At 41.5% G+C, this 26,355-nt stretch overlaps 1 protein-coding gene across 1 annotated transcript in view; it reads right to left on the bottom strand.

Moving 5' to 3' along the window:
- CDH11 (cadherin 11) overlaps positions 1–13,508 on the bottom strand; it is a 92,922-nt gene extending 79,414 nt beyond the window's left edge. The window contains exon 1 of the mRNA XM_042438215.1: positions 13,277–13,508. The gene's annotated coding sequence lies outside the window, so the exon portion shown is untranslated. The remainder of the gene's footprint in view (positions 1–13,276) is intronic.
- Positions 13,509–26,355: the final 12,847 nt, after the last annotated feature.

Here is a 26,355-nt window from a genome sequence, read left to right on the forward strand (position 1 = left end):
TGTCACAATTTCTGAAATGTTGCACAAGACTTCATATGAGAGTCTCCTAAGTCCCTGCTCAGTGCTTATAACAAATACTGGCCTATATTTTGTGAGGGTTGAAGAGAGATTTATGTGAACTGTTTTGGATGCTCAAAAGTGCAATATAACTACTTCATGTTATGATCTGTGAGATGGCATCCTTGTCTAGTTTTTGCTCCCATTATCAATATATATATATATATATATATATAGACACACACACACACAAACTTACAGATTGGAGACATATGGTTTCTGAAATTCCATCAAGAAGAAAAGGTTAACTACAGAAAACGACCTTTACAGCCTTTAACACAACCTTTTGTAAAGATGTATGGTCATGATAACAGACATCTGTCACATCTTTGCAAGTTTCCTATTTAGCATTTTTTGCTATCATGTTGATTATTTCAGACAAGTTCTGGTCCAATTTGATTAGGAAATTAAAGTTATTTAAAGCTGTTTCTCTGAGAAGCAAATATGCAGATTGGACGTTTAACACAGTTGAGACCAAAAATTTGTGGGGACCTGAAAAGTAGGTCTGTGCTAAGAACAGGAGTGGAATAGGCCAACACTGTTATTCAAGTTCAACATAGTTTGCAAATGCCAATTCCTAACAAATCCTTGTTACCTTGGCTCATATACTAAATTAACCATGTTATTAAGTATTAATTGAATCATACTGATGAAATTAACTTTAACAAATGTTAATTGTGTTTGGAGTGTAGAGAGGAAAAATCTAATATTATTTTAGTAATAATAATAATGATAATTTGTGTGAAAATGCCTTCATCCTGAAAACATTGCTAGATGTCCTTAAGATCCTCTTCTGCTGGCAGAGCAAGAACTACTATATCAATATAATTGGACTTTCCAGGGATGCAAGTATGATACATTAAGTTGGCAAGGTGACAAAGTCAAAGAGTACTTTCAAAACTTTCAGATACTTAAATAGAGGATGAATGAACCACTTCACATATTTTAAAACTCATTTCTGTATAAACAACTGTGCAAAAACTGATTTCCCTTTGACAAATGGTATTTAAGAGAGAGAGAGAAAGAGATTTTGCTACATATATTGGATTCTGGGTTTCCTTCTCTCCTGGATTTCCCTCACTCTTCTATGTTAATCCTGAAATCTGACTATAAAAACTCACAATCAAAGGCAAATGTGGTGGGTTTTATTTTATTTTTATGTTGAATTCTGAGACAAACAATAGTAATTAAATATTACAATGGAAATTCTGTAGGAAATGGAGAGAGCCCATGTCAAAAATATTACATCCTGCTGAGGACCAAATCATGTTGTAAGATAACTAATAAGATGCAGATAGGAAGTCAGACATATGGATGGATGGGTGGATGGATGGATAAATGAAGAGAGATCAAAATACAGTTAACTCTATAGATTACCATAAGATTCCAGTGATGGTGAACCTTTTCGAGGCCGAGTGCCCAAACTGCAACCCAAAGCCCACTTATTTACTGCAAAGTGCCATGTCCCTCTGGCTTTCCAGTAACAAACTCTGGCAAACTCTGTGCTGGGACGATGGCACATGTGCCCACAGAGAGGGCTCTGAGTGCCACCTCTGGCACGCTTGCCATAGGTTCGCCATCATCCTTTTCTGACCAGGCTCTCTCCCAATGTTACTGAATGACAACTCCCTTCAGTCCAAACCAACATGGTTGCAAGAACATGACGGTCCCAGCCAACAGGTCAGGTATGATGGAAACTATAGGCCAACATATCTGAAAAACTTTGAACTGGGGAGGGATGCAGATGAATATGTAGTTCAACATTGTAATCCTGCTTGTAATTCAGTGTGCCTAAAAAGCCACATTGACTTGGAGAAGTTTTGAACAAACTACCATTGTGGCTTCCTTTGGCGAAGCTCCACTACCTCCTTGTTTCCAAGCATGTTATATTATTATGTTTGTTAATATACCAGGAGAAAGGTGGAATATTGAGTACACTGAGTACAATTAATTATGATTTAATATGCATTTATTCAGAATTCATTCATTCAGACTAATTGGTTGCTTCTAGTGTAAGCTTTTATGGACTCCAGTCCACTTTGCCAGATGCATCTACCTGAAAGCAAACGCCATTATAATCAATGGGATTTGCTTAGAAGGAGAAATGTACAGGTTTTGATATTTGCCTACTTACTTGGAAGTCAGCCCAGTTGAACTCAATGGGACTCCATCCTGAATCAAGAGCTTTGTGTTTACACTGTTAAATCGCTTAAAAGCATCTAAAATGATTATGTCAGCAATTAGTTTCAAAGCTACAAAATAAACTAGTCTAAATCTCTCTTTTAATTAATTTTTAAAATGGGGCAGAAATAATTTAGTATCAGTCACTGGGGGAGAGGGGAAGAACACTGACATTTAAATCTATTTATCGTAGCAACCGGGGGACGAATTACATTTTAAACTATTTCCATACTTAAGCAACATGTTTAAAAATAAAATGTTGGTTCCTGAAATTCAATCTAGATCTTGCTTTCCCTTTTGAAGGCACATCAGTCTGGGTAGATCACCAACAGAACAAAACTATGTATCACAAAAATCAGTGGGTTGGATTCAGATTCATTAAATAAGTCATGATTCACTCAAATCTTACTGATCCCAGTAGATCTTGTTCTAAATCTGACTTAACTCTGGTTCCAGCCTATTATCTGGAAGATCCATATGCATGGCATGCAAATATCTGTTCACTATTCTAGTTTCCTTTCTGGTTTTTACATCTTGCCCCAATTCTGTAGTTCTGGGCAGGTTCATTGTCTTTGTCCTTCGATCCTGTCCCCATTCAATTTTAATGCCCTGCTACAGTCTTGAATTTGCAGACACAATCCCAATTAATCTTCTGTCATCTTACTTTTTCGGATGCTTTTAAAATGTTGCGGTTTCTCTCTCCTCACACCTTCCCTCTTTGTCCTCAGCTCACTTCAGTCTCTGCAAACTGAGTTCAAAGTGCAAAAGTAGTTAATTCAGTCAACTCAGCCATAGAATCCTTGAATCATAGAGTTGAGAAGAGAGGAGAAATGAAATCGCATCCTTCTGCAGCTTCTCCTAGCTTGTGTGTATTTCCTCATCAATAGTATTTTCTGTCTTGACTGGACTCTGATGTGGCTTAGCCACATGTGTCCTTGTTCTCATGTGTGAATTGTTAGGAGGATATGAATTTTCAGTGCTTTTCACATCAAGAAGTAAAATGCTGATTTACTTTCACAATAGTGTATCACAGACAAACCAATGGCTTTGAGACCTCCCATTTCTTCCCAGAGAACAATAAATTGACTTCCTATTTTCATATCACCAAACTGCATGCTGAAAGTCCCATATTCAGTTTAAAGGATCAGGTAATATACAGATAGGCAACTGACGAGGACTTGAGGATTTCTTTTCCCCATGAATGAACTATTTACTTGTTTGTTTGTTTGTTTGTTTGTTTGTAATGCTCTTGCAAGGTCTCTGGGACCAGGCTATAGAAACTGTTAACTTAGGGCAGTGGCATAAGTAGGGGGTGCAGGAGTGTGGAATGCATTGGGTGAATCTGAGACTCTGAAGACCTGCCACGTTGCAATAGTAGAATTAGACCACAGTCTCAAATAGCCATGGCATCTGCAAAACTGCATCATTATGTAATGATGAAATCTCCAGCACAGTAGTTAAATGTTAATTTTCTTTTAATTGCTAGCTTATTGAAAATTGATTGTTCCCCCCCCCCCACTTTCCACTAGGAGACTTGGTCCTGCAATCCACAGACATGGATTCTAGCTATTAAAAAGAAGTATACCTTCCGTATTTTGTCAATCTAAAGAAATTTGGGGTTTGACCATTGAAAGAATATGAAGCAACAAAGCAACAAAATCAGCATTTTTAGTAAAGCCAAATCTTATTGCTGGTATCCTGCACAATGCTAGATTGCCAAATAGCCATTATCAGAGAGAGAGAGAGCAAGAGAGAGAGAGTGTGTGTGTGTGTGTGTGTGTCTGTATGTGTGTGTGTGTGTGTATATATATATATCTTGTTCACATGTGGTGGACCTGCAATAAGGCAAAAAGATATTGGAAGCAGATAAATTGTGAAATAAAAAACATACTTGAGGGCCAGCATGGCATAGTGGTTGGGGCACTGGACTAGGATTCTGGACACCAGGGTTCGATTCCCGACTTAGGCCGTGAAACCCACCTAGGGCATGTCACACTCTCTCAGACAATGGCAAATCTCCTCTGAACAAATCACACCAAGAAACCCCCATGCTAGGTTTGCCTTAGGGTTACCATAAGTTGGGAGTGACTTGAAGACACACCACCACCATAACAACAACAACAACAACAATAACAAGATACTTAAGATAAAGGTGTTTTAGCCAGAATTATTTCTGTTAGGAGATGATAGACTGAGACTACATGGAAAACTGTTGCAATACTTGATCACAGCAGTGGGAATACTGTATGCATGGATGTGGAACTAGCAAAGAATTACATCCCTATCATATGCCACCTTGCCTCCAAAACTGGGACTCAATGTGGCTTGCAAATTGAAATATTACAATTGTTAAAAATATAGAAAAACTCATAATTAAAACAGAATTAAATTATTTACAATATTAAAATAATGTATAACATACACTTAAAAATAATTAAAACCTGTTAAAAATAGTAACTTGAAGGCACACAACAACAACAACAACTCTTTAGAATCTTTCCTTAAAAACCTTCAGTTCTAAAAGTCTGTTAGAATAAAATAGTTTCCATCTGCTAATGGAAGGACAGCAAGGGATCATTAGTAGAGCCAACAGAACTATGCCTCATCTGCCAGCCACTAAACCAGGGACAGGAAACTTGGTGCTCTTCCACATGTTCTGCATCACCAGCATTGATCATTGTAGTCCAGCATTATCTGGGCATTCAAAGTTGGGAATCATTCTAATGACAGATATGACAGGAGTTAGAATGTTAGGTTTCAAGATGACTTTGATAAGGTTGAACATTAGGAACTGGGGAACAAATTCATTATCACTTATGCTAATAACTTCATTCATTTGATCTATTGTGTTAATCATTATCTAAGTCACTGTTTTCCAGAGCAGGCCAAGGGGTTAACAGAGAATGGCAGAGGTTGTCCCCTGTATGTTTTGTTATTAGCATCCTCAGAAATGCTATTTGGATCATTTTAAAAGTGTTTTCTAACTAGATTGTTCCCTAGGGATTCTGTAACTTTATTCCAGAAACTATGAGGCTGGGAATGGGTAGCTTGAATTACGGGCTCTCATCTTGCAACCTGTTCAATTAACTTTTTTCACTAACTGCATCCCTCTTGTCTTCTTTCCAACCTTTCTCACTCCCACAAACATGCACACATTCCACTTGCCCTTCAAATACCTTATTTGTTATAAGTTCATGAGGAGTGATATTAAGAGTCGGTAAGGAATGATGTTTTGATTTCAGCTAAATGACACTGATCCTCTTTAGATGTAGCAATAAGTGGATGGATGCAAAGATTAGTCAAGATGGAGAAGTCTGAATCAGAATTGAGTAAGACTCTAAGCAAATGGAAAACTTTTTTTCCTGCACAACTGCAAAGCAATCCAACAACAAATCTATGTAATGCATTTCTGCCAACCTTCAACCTTCTTTAATAAATAATAATAAGTTTATTTATATACCGCTATTCCAAAGATCATAGCGGTGACAGCAAGTAAGCTAATTAGCAAGTAAGCTAATTTGCCCCCAACAGTCTGGGTACTCATTTAAGCAACCTCGGAAGGAAATGCAAGCTGAGTCGAGCTTGGGCCCTTTTGCTGGTCTAACTCGCAACCTTGGGTGTTTTGAGTGAATGGCGGCATACAACAGGCATTTAACACTGCGCCCCCAGGGCTTCCTTTTGGTGGGCATTCTTGTCTTACTGAATCTACCAAAGGAATAGCTAGCCTTCTAACAAATTCACTAATGCTCAAAAATGAATGATCTCCACAGGAGGTGGGATTGATTTCAGTGTTACTCAGAAAATCTAAACAGCTAAGCTAGATAATTAAAGATTAACATGGTAGATATTTCTAGTTATTTCCAAACTCTGTTCTGAAGACTATAACCACCAACTCTTGGATAAAAGAGTTGGGCAAAACCAGATGGATAATTTCTATACATTATTTATGGGCTTTTCTTTTCACTAGCAGTCCAGAAAGGTAGTCTATGCAGCCATTCCGTTAGGCACTCAAGTCAATATTGCCTTAATATTTCACAAAGATGTTTCACAATGGAAATTACACAAACAATTCCAGTGAAAATTCTGTTGGGTAAGAACTACAGAAGTTATTCTTTGTGGGTTTTTTGGCCTATGTGACCATGTTCTAGAAGAGTTTCTTCTTGACGTTTCGCCAGCATCTTTCTCTGAAGATGCCAGCTACAGATGCTGGTGAAATGTCAGGAAGAAACTCTTCTAGAACATGGCCACATAGCCCGAAAAATCCACAAAAAACTATGGATGCTGGCCATGAAAGCCTTTGACTTCACTACAAAAGCTATCTCAGAGGTTGGCAATTACAGAAGTGATCATAGCTGATCTTGAGTACAAGGCTCAGAAATAATCTCTTGCTTCTTGGACTACCATTGTCCTCACATGCATCTGAGGATATATTCAATGTGTTCATATCATATGATAACAGGAGAAGAACCATGCTCTTATCTGTCAACTATTGTTTTATGATGATGGCGGAAGACATGACAGGAACAGAATCCTCCAAAGATAGGGCTTTTCAGATGTGAACATAAGACGCTTGTACCAGGTCAGACTATTTGTCCATCTAGCTCAGTACAGTCCAGCAGCAGCTTTCTGGGATCTTAGACACACAAGAATCTTTCCCATCACCTGCTGCTCTATCAGTTTAAAACAGAAGATCCCAGGGACCAAATCTTGGATCTAGTGCATGAAAAGGATGTGCCTTACCATAAAGCTAAAGCCAATCCTCTGTCTAGGAATTCAGATGTGGGCTATGCTTTGGAGAACATAACACCTATCCACTCTTGATCATACGCTTTGTTTGGAAGAAAGCAAAAGGACTGACGAAGTGAGTGGAACTGACATCCACTTCATTCCTCAGACATTCTTGGAATAAAGAATTCCAGGGGTTTTCAGAGAACTCCAGTCTGGGTAATATGATGCTGAAGGTAACACTAGAAAGTCTGACTAGAAAGATGTTAATCCTGACAAACTGCCGGAGCATTAGCCTGAACCATAGTGAGATTGAATTTCATCTCCCCTGAGAGGTCGAGCAATGCAGGTGGTAACAAAACAGCTTTTCACAGTGGCCTAAAAAGCAGATGGGCCACAAGCTTCCACTTAGAAAAAGAGCGTCAGCGCCCTCTAGCGCATCCAAGGATCCACTCTTTCAGAAAGGGTTGCTAAATATAGACAAGGGCATGATTTCTCTGCTAATATCGCCTAAAGGCAATGATGTGTCTGGCAGTACCTTTCAAAAACACCCGGCCGTTTAATAAAATCAGCTGTAACAGGTTTCATAGGCATAGCAGGCACAGTCAAACCTATGGACTCTCTTTTCATAAAATCCTTTGCAGTACGCTGAACTAAAACTATTTTAACAGATCTTGCCACATATTCATAGCCTAACAACAATGACTCTGCGGCAGTTGAAGACAATGTTTTAGATTTCTAGGCCTATTTTACTATTTGTACTCTGATCCTATCCTACATATATTTACCCAAAGGTGACTGCAATCCAACTTGGTGGGGCTTACTGTCCCGTAGGCATAGGAATATAGCTTCCATCATTCTTCACCACTGGCTATGCTGGCTAAGGCTGCTTGGAGGTACAGTCCAACTACATCCAGAGGACCACAGGATTCCTATAAGGGACTTTTTGAGTATATTAATGGGCAATCTTGATGCAAGGTTTGAATTCGTGAAACCCCCTCCCTCCCCATTCCCAGACAGTTTTAACTTAAATGCCAGATTCAAATAGAAATAGGCCCATTATCACTATCATCCCTAACTCAAAATCCTATGGATGACTGCCTACTCAGGTACCCAGAAAATACTCCTTATAAGTGAGACGAAAGGCAAAATTTAAAAAGGCACAGTAAAGTTCAGTGACATATAGACTGTGGTGGTTTGTGAGCATACAATAATAATAGAAAGACGTCTGATTTTCCATCACATTTCAACTCCACAATCAATTAAGAAGACCAACCATTGCTTTATAGTTCTCTTTTCTGCAAGCAGGATTCTTTCTTAAGCCTATTTTCATGAGTTTGGTAAAAGGACACCCCCCCCCACAACTTCATTGCACTCTAACAAAATCTTTTTGCTCAATTTACAAAGGCCCTCTTGCAAAAAGATCTATTAAAACAAAATGGAACTGTTTTCTTGAGACTATACATACATACATGCTTCCATCCATCTATATAAATGGAGAGAGCCTCCTTCCTTTAGTTTATCCCTTTTAAACAGATAGCATCTGTCAGTAGCCTGAACTCCAAACACATCTTTTGTTAGCCCCAGGCCCTCCTATTTGATTTAAGAAAATGATGTACTAATTGCTGTTTGCCAGACAAATGGGAAAATGCATGATTTATCAGTTGAAGGAGGGGCTGGGACCACAGAATCCCTCCTCCTCCTCCTCTTCCTCCATTATTCCATACCTATCCCATCCTCTATATTTAATTGCATCACCGAAAAACAACAATTGCATCACCAAAAAACAAGCTTTCCTTTTTCAAACCAACTGTACCATTGGCCTTTCCATCTAACCCACCTACAACGAGAAACCACCTATCATAACTGCAAACAGACATCCCCCCCCCCATCTATTGACATAGCTCACTGCCACTGTTCCTGCGCTAATGAACTTCGCCAAAGGTGCAAACTTGGTACATTCCTGAAAATGCTGAAACTCAGGAGCAGCCTATAAATAGCCTACGCCTGTCACCGGATTCCTCTTATTTGCATTATTAGGATTGTGGCGGTTTTAAAATAGAAATTCTCTGATGCAGATCAGTAAGGCTGAACATATTAATCATACGGGAGGAAAAGTCTTTCCGTTGAGTGTGAGCGGTCTTTGTTGCATTTTTCTGTGTTTCAGCGTATGGGCTGAAATTCCGCCTCTTCCAACTTTATTTCTCCTCCTGCGCCATTAAGGCAAGCTGCTCTCCAACTGTACTCAAAGTTAGTCCAACTGGGGTGCTGAGCCTCTCCAAAATATGCTGAAACAGCCTTTTGTGTGTGTGTTTGTGTACATTTGTGTGTGTTTTCCTTTAAAGAAAGAGAGAGAGAGAGGAACAATAGCACTGCTCTTGCCTGCATTAAGGTTTATTTCACTGCCTTTTTAAAGACCATGGAACTGTGCTGGTGCTGTGCTCCACAACTGTGGGACCCAACAGAAAACAGCTGCACTTTTGTTCTTCCTCCCTTCTGGAGGAATGAAAATGATTATCGGAACAACAGAGCCTGGAATCCCAATGGGGTGGCATTCAATCAAGGCACACTTTGGATTAATTATTGCACAAGACTCCCAGCCCAAGACTAGTCGGGAGGAAAGGAAAATAATAACCTGAGGCTCCCTAATAAGAGCAATAGGTTTGTTCCAAAAGCTGATGGAAATGCTTCCAAACAGGGAAGGGGAGGGGGAACTGAGAAACAAGGAGCAATCTTTGCTAGGATGGCCAGCACAGCCTCCCTAAATGGGTCTATTGAGGCCTTACTGCTTTGGTGTCATTATGAAGCCATTAAACACACAGGATTTCTTAGCGGGGCATCAATGGCCCATGGAGTCCTGTTTATTGTGTCATGGAAATGGAGCAGAATGGAGCAGAATAGGTTGCATCCACACAGCAAAAATAACCCTGCCACAGCTCAAGGCTATGGGATCCTGGCCCTTGTTGGGAATGTGTGGCCTAAAGTATGGGGTCTCACAGTGGCCAGAATTCCGTAGCATGGAGCCATAGTAGTGAAAGCAGGGTCAAACTGGATCACTCCAGCAGAATGTGGAAGGCAGAGGAATGGGTGAAATGATTGGTTCTCCTTTCCTCCAAGTTAAAGGTTGCTGTTTTGTCTGAACTGATACCCTCTGTGTGTGTGTGTTGCAGAAAGGATTCCTTTGTCAATCATGTATGCTGTTAGTGCAACATTCCGGTTTATTTCTCAAAAAGCAACAGTCCCAAGAGGAGAAGAGGAGGAGAAGATCAGAAAAGGGGGAGGAGGAAGAGGAAGAAGAGGCTACTTCAGGATCTTCCCAACATTCCTGTTTATTTCTCAAAAAGCAACAGGACCAAGAGGAGGAGGAGGAGGAGGGGAAGAGGAGGAGGAGGGCTACTCCAGGATCTCCCCATCTCCTTCCTCTGTGCCAACTGGCTTCTCTCTGTTGGGTGCTGGCCAAATCAATCTGGAAAGGCATGGATGATGGATTGGGCATGTCTCCAAAAGGTAAAAAAGGTTCTTCGCCCGGTGTGATGTCAGCCTGGAAGATGGGCTCTTGGGAGGATGCCACATTTTTCTTCGAAATGGGGCCATTTGGCAGCAACCTCCAGAGCCTGATGGATGTCCCCTTCCCTTCGGCTGGGACCCAAGAGCCCAAGGATGTCACCAGCCAGGCCAAGCACAACGAAGATGCCCTGGGTCTGGAGGGGGTCCGTTAGGTCTGTTCCTGCAAGATGCCAGGGGCTGGAAAACCAGAGCAGTGCCCTCCATGGATCTGGAGTGAGGACTCCTCAATCCCAGCCATTCACACAGGCACAATGCCAGAGTTAAGATATCTCTCTGTGTGTCGACCTGTTTGAAGGAACATTCCTTCCACAATACAACATTGGGCTGCCTCCGACTGCACTGCAGAAATGATCCAGTTTGACACCACTTGTAGTGCCATGATTCCATGCTGTGGAATTCTAGGGAGGGGAGCTTGCTGGGGCAGCTCACAGCATGGAGCAATGGCACTGCAAGTGGTGTCGAACCGGATCATCTCTGCAGTGCAGTTTGTCAAAGCTGCTGCTTATTAGAGCCCTGCTCCGACTTAAGGACTTTCTGGCACAAAGCAGATCCAGATCAAGGCTCCTGAGAATCCCTAATGCGGACAGATCCGGATCGCCTTCCGAAAGGGATCCTCACTCCGGAGTGAAGTCCAAGCCTTGGTTGCAGGGCTACGCCAAAGAAGACCCCGAAAACCAGAAATCCACTTCCCCCAGAGAGGAAAACAACAACAACACAACAACAACAACAACATCAATAGCCCATAAATCTGGGCGAAGCATGTGAGGTTGATTAGGTTTCCTTCCTCAACACACACAACACAACCCAAAAACACTGCTTTAAGGGGGGGGGGGGCAACAATGTTATTCCTTCATGGGGTCAGTTTCTTTGGCGCTCTAATGCTTCCTCTTCCTCCAACCTCCTCCAATAGATAGATAGATAGATAGATAGGCAGACACACAGAGAGACAGACAGATAGATCTCACTTTGGCATGATGGCCGGCCGCGTCCTCCTTTTCCAGGACACGTCCTCCATTGCCACCTCCACTGGCAGAGAACCTTCCCTCCTTCTCCTCTATCTCAGTCACAAAAGGGGCTTGTGATGGATTTCAGATGTGGGTCGTTTTCCTCTGAGTCCAGTTATTATTACTAGTAGTATTAGTAGTAGTATTAATCGAACCCCAGCCTCCCACATCAGTCTCGAAAGACGAATCAGATGGAAACACACACACAAAGCAGTCTCTTCCGTTTCAAAGGACAGAGCTTTTAAACTGGTGTGTGTGTGTGTTTGTTTGTTTGTTTGTTTGTTTCCTAGGGGCCCATCTGATTCGTCTTTCGAAACTGATGTGGGAGGCTGGGGTTCGATTAATAATAATAATAATAACAGTAATAATAATAATAATTTTCCTTGAATGCCCCACATTTTATACATTGCTCGCAGTAGTATCTTCCTTAATGGGCTCCCTTTGATACAATGTTGTTGTTCCTCGACTGTCCTACACTTGATACAATGTTATTAGTAGGATTCCTTGAATGCCCTCCATTTGAAACAACGTTACTAGTAGGATTCCTTCGACGTCCCACATTCGAGGCAATGTTGTTATTCCTTGAATGTCCTACATTTTATATTATTATCATTGAATGCCCTACATTTAATTGAATGCCCTACAGCATCATCATCAGTATTCTTTTTCTTGAATGTCCTACATTTTGCATATCACCGTCATCATCACCATCATCATCATCATCATTCTTTTTCTTGACTGTCCTGTATTTTACACAACATTATCATCCTACATTTTATATATCATCATCATCATCATCATCATCATCATCATCAATCAGTATTATAAGTTTCCTTGAATGTCCATTTTATACATCGTCGTTATCATCATCATCATCATCATTTATCAGTATTATTAGTTTTCTTGATTGTTCTACATCATCATCATCATCATCATCATCATCATCATCATCATCATAATCTCTTGGTCCCAAACGCCTCTCTCCTTCTCCTTCCAGGAACCTCAACGCTTCGCCTCCCCTCTAGCCCTCTAGGCTGAGCCCCAACCAGTCCTCCCTTTCCCGGACGCGTCCTTTTCCACGTCGACCTTCTCTCTTGGAGGACTCCCCCCCATGCCCTCCATCCCGAGCAGGACCAAGAAGTACGGATAGGACAAACTATAGATAGATAGATAGATAGATAGATAGATAGATAGATAGATAGATAGATAGATCTCCTCTCCCTGACTCTTGGTCCTGCTCAGGATGGAGGGGATTGAAAACAGAAATGATGTGATGCAGATCGGAGAATTTAGTCCTGCTCAGGATGGAGGGCATGGGGGAATATATGGGGAGAATTTGGCTATTGCTCAGAAAGGAGGGCATGGGGGGAGTCCAATAGATAGATAGATAGATAGGGGGAGAATTTGGTCCAGCTCAGGATGGAAGGCATGGGGGGAGTCCTATATATAGATCTATATGGGGAGAAGTGTGGAGAGGTTTCCTTCTTAGGGTCCTGTCCTCCATTTTGGAGGGTCCTCTATTTGAGGGGGAGCGAGGCCAGAGCCTCCAACAGACCACCACCACCACCACCCCAAAAAAAGAGAGAAAAAGAGGGTTCTGCAAGCAGCCCAGAGCCTGGTCTTTATGGAAGAAGGGACAGACCCCAGCTTCTTCTATCTCTCCCTCTCTCACACACACAGCTCTATCCCTGGGTTTGGTGTGGGCGCCATGGAGGGCCAAAGGATGGAGAGCGGGGGCTTACCTGGCATTTGGAGGGGTCTCCTTCTGCTTCTCCTTCTTCTTCTTCTCTGAGGAGGAGGAGGAAGGCAGTCCCATTCAGCAGCTCCTTCCTTTGCAGCGGCTGCGAGTTGGTGAAAGGAAGGAAGGAAGGAAGGGGAGACGGAGAGAGGGAGGGAGGGAAAGAAGGAGGGAAGGAAAGAAGGAGGGAGGAGGCAAAAGGGAGGACCAAGCCGAGAGCCTGGTCCTGTCTCTGAGAGGGAAGGGCAGGGAGGCCTCGCATAGACCCCCCTTCCCTCAGGACCCCCTTTTTAGGAGCTCCCCCCCCCTTTCCCCTCCTTTTTTTAGGGAGCTTTCCCCTCTTTATTCCCTCCTTTTTCTTCCCTGAAGGAGGAGAAGCCAAAGGGAACACAGCTCTGGACATGAAAACAGGGAAGACCTTGGAGGAGAGAATGGAGGACAAAGCTCTCCCAGCCCTCGCAGGAAGCCTTCTCCTCAGGCTGCATCCTCACGGCGCAAAGCATCCGCTTCGAGCACGGCTCCAAGGCTATCGCAGCCAAGGGGCCAATGCATGAGATCCCAGGATCCCCAACCCACCTCCTGGACATGGCTGGGCTCCTGCTTCTCCATCCAAAGGGGGGAGAACCAGGTTTGGTCCTCCTTTTCCAGGACATGGCCATCATTTCCACCTTCTTTCCAGGAGAGGTTCCATCCTGTCCTCCATTTTGATCATCTCCATGGCCATAATTTTCCAGGACATGTCCATCATTTCAACCTTCTGTCCAGGAGGGGCTCCATTTTGAACATTTCCTTGTCCATCATTTTCCAGGATATGTCCATCATTTCATTCTTCTTTCTAGGAAGGGTTCCATCATTTCCTTCATTTTGAGCAGGTCCATGGCCATCATTTTCCAAGACATGGCCATCATTTTATTCTTCTCTCCAGGAGGGGTTCCATCATGTCCTCCATTTTGAGCAGGTCAATGTCCATCATTTTCCAGGACATCTCCATCATTTCAGCTTTCTGTCCAGGAGGGGTTCCATCATTTCCTTCATTTTGAGGATGTCAATGACCATCATTTTCCAGGACATGCCCATCATTCCCACCTTCTGTCCAGGAGGGGTTCCATTATATGCTCCATTCTACATTCAATTTTGGGTATCTCCATGTCCATCATTTTTCAGAACATGGCCATTATTTCCACCTTCTGTCCAGGAGGGGTTCCACTGTCTCCTCCATTTTGAGCATGGCCATGGCCATCATGGCAGTGAAAGGTTACATCTGCAAAGCAGAAACCATCTGGCTGGATACCATTTTCATTGCCATGGCTGAATGCATTTGTCATTTTTGGGACACCTTCTCTATCAGAGAGCTCTAGTGCCACAACAAAACTACAGTCAACAAAATTCCATAGCATTGAGCCATGGCAGTTAAAATGGTGTCTTCTGAGATTATTTCTGCAGTGCAGATGCATCCCCAGACATGCTCAAAATGGAGGACATTGTGGAATTCCTCCTGGGCAGAAAGTTGAAATGGAGGACATGTCCTGGAAAGGGAGGTCACTCTGGATGGTCACCTAGTCCCCCTGGATGGAGAAGCAGGAACCCAGCCATTTTCAAGGGAAGCGAAATGGAAATCCTTTGACCTCAGATGCTGCCATCCACCCATCTCTGGCTTTAGGATGTATGTGTGTGTGGAAAGTCACCCACTCTTTTCTCTCCCCAGATGCACAAGGACCAAAAGATGTGCTGGGGAAGTTGGAAGCAGTCCTCACATGCTCAGAGGTCATTGTCTCTCCTATCAACCTGCTGAGAAGATTCAGCCATCCAGCCATCCAAGCATTTGTCACTTTAGCAGTCAGGGACATGGATGCAACTGTGAAAAGGGGAAGGCAATATCTGCTTCTTACTCCTCCATCCAGTTTCATCCATTACCTTGAGGACTAGAAGCTTTGCTTGAGTCCTCCTTTCCTGCATACATCCTACATTTTTGCCTTCTGTCTAGGAGGAATTCCAAAAAGGGCCACCATTTCAAGCACGATGAAGAAGCATGGATATTGAGTGTTTTCCGCTTTTTATTTTGGCCACATTCCCACTTACAATTAAATTGCTTTGCGATCCGAATCGATGGATCGGCTTGGCAGCGGAGCATGGTTCACACTGCATTTGCCCCAATCGCATTTTCTTGCTGCAAAATAAAATAAAATAACCAACTTGTGGTTCACATTGATGAATGAATTGATTCAAAATGGACCGCTCCGGCTGGCCAAAGGGCAAATTTAAATCGATTCTGATCTGCATCTGGTTCATACTTGCGCAGAATGGATTTATCCAAAAAGACGTGGGAAAAAACAGTGTCAAGAAGAACCGGGTTAAATAGGTCTAGCACATTGGCCCCCTCTCCGAATCGCTTCAGCAAATCGGTTCAAGTGCGAACCAGGGTCATTTTAACCGGTTCAAAATGATTTGCAATCCGGTTTAAAAGGTAGTGGGAATGAGGCTTTTGTAATGGTCAACATTTTTTAAGCTCCTACATTTTGTGATGCCTTGTCTTCCTTTGTGGTGAGGACATCTGGCCACCCTGTGCAGAGATTCTTATTGCTTTGAATGAGCCCCCAGCTTCTGGGCACCTAACATGCCAGTTGTTCCTTAAATCTCCGGCATGCAAGGCCTTTTGACTCTGTGGGTAGTATTAGGGTTTAAGAAGATAGGGGGAAGGGAACAAAACTAATTCAAATATATAGATGTAAACAGATATGGGAGGTCCAGATGGTAGTTCTTTAGATGAAAGTGCTTAAGGGAGTTCACTGGGAGAGGAAGGAATGTGTCTGGAAAGCAGTTTTTATGAATGCATTTCTCTTTGGGAAGAACTGTTTTAAAGGGAGTTGGTCAGAACTTCAGCATGTTTGTAGGGCCCTTTTGCATTGGTTCCGAAATAAGTTTTTAAAGTGTTCATGTCCAAAAGCTTCCCTAAGACTTGTGCTTTATTGAAAGCAGACCCTGTCAGATGCTTTCTGTCTGATAGCATTGCTGCTAAAATCCAAATGAGTTTTCCCAATAACCTCAGCACAAGTCGGCTTACACACACACACATGCAAGGCCCCATTTCTTCTGTGCCAAAATGAAATAAAATAAACATTCCAAAGTCAGGGGATGGAAGGCATTCTATGCAAATCAGAAACATATGCTTGAGTCTGCCTGATCTGTATGGCGGGTTCTGATCTGAGGAGTTTGGTCTCATATAGTGCGGATGGAGCGGGAAGTATTCAAGAGATAATAGCAGCAGGAATGAGGAAAATGCAGTGGGAAGAGGGAGGAAAAGGTATGCAGTCACTTCTCTGTACCTATGGATTTTTTCTCCATGGATTCAAGCATCCACAACATGAAAATATTTGTTGAAATATACAAATTCCAAAAAGCAAACTTTTTTGGTTTTGCCATTTTATATAAAGGGAATCATTTTATTATGCCATTGTATTTCATGGGATTTCAGCATTTCTGGATTTGCGTATCCACGGGAGTCCTGGAACCAAACACCAGGGGATACCAAGGGCCCACTGTACGAATTCCAAAAAGCAAACCTTGATTTTGCCATTGTATATAAGGGGCACCGTTTTACTATGCTGCTGCATATAATGGGATTTCAACATCCACGGATTTTGGTATCCATGAGGGGTCCTAGAACTAAACCCCAGTGGCCCACTGTATAATTTCTCATGGCCCCCGTGTCCCACTGTATCAATTTTGGTAGCCAAGAGGGGTCCTGGACCCAAATCTCAGCAGATACCAAGGACCCACTGTATACTCCTTTGACAACTGGATTCTGAAGACTTACTGCTGTCTGGTAAACAGGCAGTCCATTTTAACAACTGGCTGATGGAGCGCCTTCAACAGTGATATAGTAGAGCTCTCAAAGTGCCAGGAATTTTTTAAGCAGCAGAAATGATGTCACTTACAATCCTCCTCAAGTTTCCTTGTTATTTTTACTTTATTACATTTTTCTGAATTTTAAAATGTAATACTACAAAGCAAGCAGGAAAAAAGGAGGGGAAAAGAGGGAACGGGGAAGGAACGGGGGGGGGGGGGGGGGGGGGGGGGGGGGGGGGGGGATCAGGCTTTATAAATGCTTGCTTCCATCTCTGAGATCAGTCCAAAATGCTCGCGTGACTATCTCAGCTGACTGCCAAGATGGTGCCATGAGGGTACAAGGAGCAGTCTTCTCAACGCTGTGGAGTACCCTTCCTGGAAGCTCACCAAAGCTAGAGCCTGGTCTGTTTCCAGCAGTGCTGCAAGTCATTTCTATATTTTATGTGACTGAAAACAAGAGCTCTAATCTCACTCCTTCTTGTACTCATTTTGGACAAAAAATGTCTCAGGAAAATTGGCAGTAACTCGAGTCATTATTACCAGTTTGGTACACTCCAAGCTTGGAGAGAATGAGAAATGTCTTAATCTTCCAAAGCAATGTCAGTTGTCTCACAGGCAAACTAAACTTGCTTTGACTGTACCCCAGAGTACCTCTGCTGATGTATGATAAGCAGAAATAGGCTTCAAACACTCCCTCAGTGCCTTGGCCATCCATCCATTGGGAATACAGAAGATTGAAAATAGGGATGACAACACAAACAACCCCATTCGATACATGTTGATTAATATGCAACCATAAGCACATCAAACACAAATAAGAGAAAGGAATCAGCAAGTTGAGAGGATCACCAGGTTTTGCAGAATCACTTTTTAAAAATCAGAAAGACAGATCAATGAAGAGTGAGGGCTATGAAATGAAATCCATTGACTGTGGTGAGATGTTAGCACACCATGCAATGTCCCAAGCTGTATTTGGGGTCTCTATATTTCATATTTCATCTCTGGAGCCAGCATGTTCTTAAGAAACGACAATGACATTCAGGAACACCAAGCCAGGTTCCTAGGAGAAAAGGAGCGAGACCTGAGGCATGAGCTCTTCCAGATAATAAGACAATCAAATTTAAATGGGTGTATTAATCATCTGTATTTCTTCTTACATCTTGAGACAAAGGATCTTCATGCACCCAAAACAGTATGCCATCCTGTCTGGTTGCCCCAGTTGTGTTGCCAGTCAAACTACTCTATCCATACAACTTGAGGATATCCTGATCCAATTGTTGGTTTTGCCACACTAAAATTAAAGCCATCAAGCAGTCTGGGGTCGCATTGTGAATTCCTGGGCAAGGACATCCAGCCTTTGTTACCTTACAAGATAGCCCATTGCTTGCTGCTAGATGTGAGGTATAAATATTGGTTCCAAGAAACTATGTAGACTCTGCCCGCTCACAGTATGCATACAGTTGTCCCAGGCTGAGCTCCAGGTATGAAACTGTGCCGCCTTTGTCCCCAGACTGAGCCACTCCAGCTTGCCATGATTTGGTCATTGGACACATAATTATCACCGCTTTGCAAACCCCTCAAAGTCTGCTATCCTATTTCCATATTTCCATTTGACTAGCTCTGAATGCTCTGTCCATGTGTATTGCTATTTGTGTGTGATTGTACTCTGCATTTTTCTAAATAAAACCCTCTTAATTCATCCATCCTGGAGTCCACCTCAGCCATTACTGTTATATACATGTGCAAAAGGTCCTAATGGTTACCCAGCTTCATGCAAAAACTAATTTTCACAATAATTAAAGTAACACTGTCATATTTGATGAGGACCACCCTGCCCCCCATCTTTCTTTGGGTAATAGAGAGCAAGATGAGGAATAGATTAAGGCAATGAAATGGAGCTTCTTGCCAAAAACATGGCTGGCTAGAACCAGAAATAGTGATACTCTGAGCAAATCTAATCATCTCTCACCAATTGATTATGTTGCCTAGAGCTGATGGGAGTAGCGCTTCAATAATATCTGGATGGCTGCATTTTGCATGATGTAAAATGTACACATGTAACTTGGGCACAGTCTGTTGGGGGATGGATAAACCTTACCCCAATGTATCCAATGTCTGGTCTGAGAATATGTTTTGTCTCCTTTCAACTATACTTTGCTGTGAACCGCCCTGATCTATGGAAGGGCGGTATAAAAATAATAAATTTATTATTATTTATTATTACTTCATGATGGCTCATTTGGTTTGTCCCATGGAATTATTAACACAGAGAAGTGTCTAACAGAGCCACCTTTACAGTATCTGCATCAACTTACTTCTTTGGATGGATCTCTATATGTACTTCCAAACATATGAAATATTCATTTCAGAGCTTGGAAATACTGTAATTGTGACACACATTGAGGATATAACTACATTACATTATAACTGTAACTTAACAAGGGAGAATTTCACTCCTTATGAAATGTAGCTGAAACAGTTCAATCGGTATACGATTATCAGAATGCGGCCTCATTAAATGGCAGAAAGGGAATATATTATTCAAGTACTGGCTCTTGCTGTATCTTGTGTTGCTGACTCACTGAGTTGTGAATGTTGAAGCAACAATGAGGTGAACAGGAGGACAGTATAATATGCACCATACGCCAGCAACTTGCATAGATTCATTTTTAAAACAATAACAAAGTAGTTTTTGAAAAAATGCAAAATTAAGCTAATGTGGGAAATTGGAGCTTGGAACTGTAACTAGAATTGAATGCTTTGAAAAGGAACATTCGAAGCTTTATTCTCTTTTCCCAACTGTGCATACAGATGTGCATATGGGCAACTATGCTGATCCAGATTTTTCCTCACTAAACATAACTAAAGTTGCTAACTAAAGATTTGCCAAAGAAAGGAAATTCAAGTATAATTGAATAATATATAATGTCTGTCAATTTAGATTTCTTAACCCATATATATATATATATATATATATATATATATATATATATATGTTTTGTCTTGAAATTTGAACTTTTTTTACAATGGAATGCTTGCTGTTGTTGTGTGCCCTCAAGTCATTTCCAACTTATGATGACCCGAAGTTGAACCTATCATGGGGTTTTTATGGAATGATTTGTTTAAAGGAGGTTTGTGTTTCCTTCCTCTGAAGCTGAAAATATGTGACTTGCCCAAGGTTACCCAATGGGTTTCATAGTTGAGCTGAGAACTGAACCCCGGTCTCCAGAGTTGTAGTCCAACATTGGTGGTTCTTTGGTGGTTTTTAAGCAGAGGCTGGGTGGCCGCCTGTTGCGGGTGCTTTGATTGTGTGTTCCTACATGTCAGGGACAGTCCTTGAGGTCTCTTCCAACTCTACAATTCTAAGTCAATGTCAACCTATGGTGACTCTATGAATGAGAGACCTCCAAGTCACCTGTCTTCAACTGCCATGCTCAGCTCTTGTTTCTTTGGCTGAATCTATCCATACGAGATGCAGTCTTCCGCCTTTCCTATTGCTCTCAACTTTACCAAGTACTATTGTCTTTTCTAGCGACTCCTTCCTTCTCATGATATGGTCAAAATATGACATTCACAGTTTAGTCCTCTTTGCTTTTAGGGAGAGTTTAGGTCTCATTTGTTCCAAGATCCATTTATTGGTATTTTTAGCAGTTTACAATATTTGCAGAACTCTTACCCAGATCACATCTCAAATGAGTTGATTTTCTTCCTCTCAACTTTTTCACTGTCTAGCTTCCATAACCATACAGAGAAATAGGGAATACCTCCCAGTAGGCTCAGCTAAAAGCAAACTGTGGCAGCCTCCCCCAGCTTGTGTGTTGTTCATCATTAATAACTTTGGCCATCTTGACCACATTCCAATGTTGCTTGGCCACACATGTCCCAGTTTTCATCTGTGAAATGTTGAAGGGTATACTATTTTGTCTCGCAGTATGTTCTCAAAGTTGCAACAAGTTTCTATGGGAAGCCCACTGGCAGGATGTAAGGGTGAAAACAGCTTTCTGCTCACACTCTCCAGCATACTGTCTCTGAAGCTGGAAGGAATATATTCTCAATTACATAGTCATGTTAGTTTGCTCCAGCAAAACAACAAAAAGCCTCATGGCACTTTGATGGAAGGAACGTATATCCATCATGACTAATAACCAATGACAGCCCTATTTTCCAAGAGGTGATGAGGACTAGTTTAATTCCATTCTCCTGGCAGCAGCCAGAAGATAAGATTTATATACAGAGGTTGCACAGCATCAGTGCCAAGGCTGAAGACCAGGCAGTCAAAACCAATATAATGCCACCTGCAAAAAATAAAAATAAGGGAGAACATAACCATCCATGTTCTAGAATTTCAGAGTACTAAGTAGAACTTATTCTTATTCTTATTCTTATTGAGAGAGAGAGAGAGAGAGAGAGAGAGAGAGAGAGTAAGATATAAAAGGTAGTACAAAGTATTCCATTGACATGAATGTCTGGTTGTAACTGACTGTAAGGGGCAGATCTCATCTCCATTACTAAGCCAAACAGCCAGCATTATCCAAGGACTATTATGGTGGTCGTGTGGCCAGCATGATTGAATTGAATACTGTTACCTTCCCACCAAAGTGGTTCCTATTTATCTATTTGCATGCTCTTGAACTGCTAAATTTGCACAAGCTAGGACTAGTAACAGGAACTCACCCCTTCCTGCAGCACTCAGGCCTTGAACTGCCAACCTTCTGATCTTCCAATCATCAGAATTGGCATCTTAACCACTAAGCCACTGCATCCCTTATAAAAGGTAGTATTAGATAGTAATTCAGGCATTGCAATGGCCAGGATCCAGTCTGGGGGAAGGCTGGGAGTTGAATCGGACTCAGTCTGCTTGTTGTGTGGCACAACCAGCAGTACTGTGGTATCTTGAATCTGATGGAGTTTTTGTCTGATTCAAAACTGGACCAAAATAAGAGTGACCAAGGAGGAGTATTTATTAGCCAAACCTGACTTGGGGCAGTTTGAATTGATTTTTCCAGGAATCCCACACTCCATCAGATAGGATGGAGTGTGGGAAAATGCCCATACTGGGCATTTAGCAGAAATATTGGCTTAATGCTTTAGGTTGAAAGACCTCTTTGTCTGTGACCTTCAGGAGGAAATGCACATGGCAAGGGGTTGGGAAGCAGCAATCTTCACTACCATTAGGTTTACACATGTTCTAAGGTCTATGTGACCAGAAGTTCACTTAAATGTCATCATGACCTTTCCTGGTTCATGGGTGTGGTAACATACTGTTGAAACAAATTTAAATGTGTGGCTTTATCACCAACGTGCTGGTAATAACAGGAATAGAATGGGAATCTGAGGAGGGGTTATGAAATACAAAGATGGGAAGAGCTATAGGAAACCAATGGCTTGTTACTGCAATATTTACCCTGTCTAAATCCACTCTTATCTGTATGTTGCAAGTGTGTTCCATACCACAATATAGCTATAGTCCCTACATGGGCCAATCTTCCATCTGTTCATCCAGCATCCATTTGGATTACTTATTTATTTATAGGGGCAAGGGATCTGTGTATGCATTTCTCAGATAATGCATTAATGAATGAATGCCCCTGTTGATTAAAGCTTGCTTGTGCAATGAGGTTTGTTCAGTTTTTTTTTTTCAAATCTGCACATGTTGTCAAGTGTATCCTCTCTCAGAAGACACTGTAATCTTAGCAACATACTGGTATGCAATTCTGGTCTCTCATTGCATCCAGTTCCAAACAGTTCTTGTAGTTTTTCCTTTGAAAATAAGGGGGGAAAATCCAGTTGCCTAAAATGCCATGGTTTCTAAAAATATGTTCCTCTATGAGAGTGTCGCATATGTTGAAGTCTAGGGAATCATGCGGCCCTCTCAGTGTTATTGGACTGAAATCCCCATCATTTTTCACTATTGGCCATGTTAGCTAGTTGTGCATTTAGTGATGTAATAGCATCTGGAAAGCTGCATGGTTTCTACCCCTGGCTAAAACTAACCAGGACTGTAGTAGATCTTTTTTTGTGGGGGTTTTGGGGCTATGTGACCACGTTCTAGAAGAGTTTATTCCTGACATTTCTCCAGCATCTGTGGCTGGCATCTTCAGAGAATAATATATACTGTGTATGATATATACTCTGTGTGTGTGTGTGTATACACATACACATACACACACACTGCTGGCATGGAGGAGTGTGGGATATATATATATATCACACACACACACACACACACACCCCACTCTCTTCCAGGCCAGCATTCTCTGAAGATGAAGCCACAGATGCTGGCAAAACGTCAAAACGTCAAAACGTCAGGAATAAACTCTTCTAGAACATGGCCACATTGCATGAACAACCAACAAAAAACTATGGATGCCGGCCATGAAAGCCTTCAACTTCACAATGTTTTGTTACAATCAATCTATCCCTTACTTGTCCCGATATATGGTCAGAGGGAAGTATGGTATTCTAAAGCAAATGCTACAGTTAACTCACAGGTCTTTTCTATCTTATACACTCTCAGAGTGACATATGTTTCAGACATAAACATGGGAAGTATGTATGTATGTGTATACATATGTATATATATACACACACACACATATATATACTTTAAACATGATATGTTTATGTGTATCAATATGTTTAAGTTAGGAACATCTGTGATAACAGATTTCCAGACCTGAATGAGAAAGGTGAGTTGTCTATGCCATAGTCTTATATCTGCACAACTTGAATGTAATTTTAAAATTCTGCTCCTTACTTTCCAAGTTAATACAGTTTTATCATTTTTATTTTAAAAAGAAAAGAAAAAACCTACAAATAGAAAAGAACAGCTGGCTGGATTCCAGCAGATGAAGGCCTCAAGGTAACTAATTTTTCTCATGTAGACCTTTCTTTTAAAGAAAACAATTCATTGTTCTCTGTGGAAAATAGGTTCACTTTTTTTAAAAAGAAATCAAAATGAACATATTATTATATAGCTATTAGATTTATGCTATTAACTGTTGATTTTTATACCAACTTTCCATAAAGTAAACTGCATTTAGGGCATCTCATGATATATAAGGTAAACAATGAATTACAGAAATATACCAAATTATTAAGGAAGCATCTGAATACCATCATTTCACTCATTATAATGACAATGCATTAGTAAGGTTTCATGTATTAAAAATGTCAGACTAAAAGATGCTGCTGTTGTTGTGTGCCTTGAAGTAATTTCCAACTTATGGGACCCTAAGGCAAGCCTATCATGGGGTTAAATCTTAGCCAGATGTATTCAGAGGTTTGCCATTGCTTTCCCCTGAGGCTGAGAGAATGTGACTTGCTCAAGGTCATCCAATGGGTTTAATGGCTGAACAGGGAATCAGACCCTGGTCTCCAGAGTCATAGTCGAACACTCAAACCACTATGTGATGCTGGTTCTCACAGCATGAGATACTAGCCAGTGTTAAAGTGGACAGAAAGACCATCCACAACCAATCCACAAAAGGAGATTGTAAACATCAACAAACTGTTTTGTCAGTCTGCTTTGGCTATCCGTTAGCTGAAGACATGCCTTTGTCCTTACACAAGAAATATCTTCAAAGTGTTGTACTGTGACTAGGACTTGCAGGGTTGGAAAATTGGGATTCCTTCTTTCTTTCTTTCTTTCTTTCTTTCTTTCTTTTAAAAGCAGGAATGCTGGCATCTTCTGCCAGCTCCTGCAACTTGGACTTTCCTGTTCTCTGTGAGCTGAGCTGCAATCCTCATTAAGCTGGAGGGGGGAATGAATTTTCCCCTGCAACAGTCTGAGTGTTGGTCTACAACTCTGGAGATCAGGGTTCGATTCCCAGCTCGGCCATAAAACCCATTGGGTGACCTTGGGCAAGTCCCATGCTCTCAGCCTCAGGAGAAGGCAATGGCAAATCTCCTCTGAACAAATCTTGCCAAGACAACCCCATGATAGGTTCCCCTTAGGGTCACCATAAGTCTGAAATGACCCAAAGGCATGTATGTGTGTGCACGCATGTGCGCACGCGTGCGCGCACACACACATATATAGCTTGTACTGACATTTAGTTAAGAAGAAAATTATCCTTTGCCCACGAGCACAAAATGCTATTATGGTTACTTAATACCTATATTTTTTAAAATGTGCCACGTCAGGAGAGAAAGAAGCTCAAGTTTCTGGCTGTAAATAATATCTTATCTAAATAGGAAATCTAACTTTATGACCCATGTCTCTAAAAGCCCATTATCAAAAGCAGTGATGCATTCAAAAGTATATGAGGTCCACCTTACAACACATTACTTCAGGTTTGCTTTTTAATTCTTCAGGAGAGATATTAGGTTATCACTGTATAAAAGATTTCATTACAGACCTGGCCATCTGACACTGGCATCTTGACGAGATCTGTATTTGTTTTGCTGATAAGAGGCATTAACTGCACAATGTATTTTGGCTTGGGTTCCCACCACCTCCACATACGTAGACCATTTAGGGTTGGGAATTGACTGGCGTAAAGGACAAAACAGTATTCATTCCACACATTGCAATCAGTTGGTTTGGCAACTGAATTTTATTTCCTTACTGGCAATGGGATAGTGTCTTTCAATATACCTGAGACAACAAATTAGTTTAGAAGGTTTAGATGTCTTCCAGTGGAACAGAATGGTTGGGGGCTTAGGAGGAACAACTAGCAGGGTGCATCTATGCCCTGAAGAAATGGCCTCTTTTTGCCTTTTGAAACAAATAAAGAATAAGACCCAGCCAGTTCATTATCAGAATGTTTGAACTATGGCCATACCTATTTGCATGAAATTTCGTGTGCTTCAGATTTATGCCTTCTTACACTCATCCACAGAGTCTCCATGGGTTGAGATTGATCAAGTTCATGTGGTTAACAACAACTACAACAAACACATGGTGGATCAGGCTCTTGTCCCTGTATTTACTTTGATGTAAGAAAGAAAGTGAGGTTCATTTTCATACTGCATTATTTAACCCAGCATACAGATTAGTTTGCAGATATTTTGTGTACCTGATATATCCATTGAATTGCCTTTCTTTCTCTTCCCTAAAGATGGTCAAAACACACCATTAACTCCAGAGAAAGATAGGGTATGATTTTAGCATGAAAGCAGAATGCATGCTGTATGTTGGGTTGGAGTGAAGCCATATGCTTGACTTTTACCCCTGGGCTAGCTTGGGGAAGAGTTACTTTGCAGTACATGATATAGATCAGTGACTCATCCTGA

Source organism: Sceloporus undulatus, chromosome 8, assembly GCF_019175285.1.
Source record: "Sceloporus undulatus isolate JIND9_A2432 ecotype Alabama chromosome 8, SceUnd_v1.1, whole genome shotgun sequence".
In the NCBI taxonomy this organism is placed as follows: Eukaryota; Metazoa; Chordata; class Lepidosauria; order Squamata; family Phrynosomatidae; genus Sceloporus; species Sceloporus undulatus.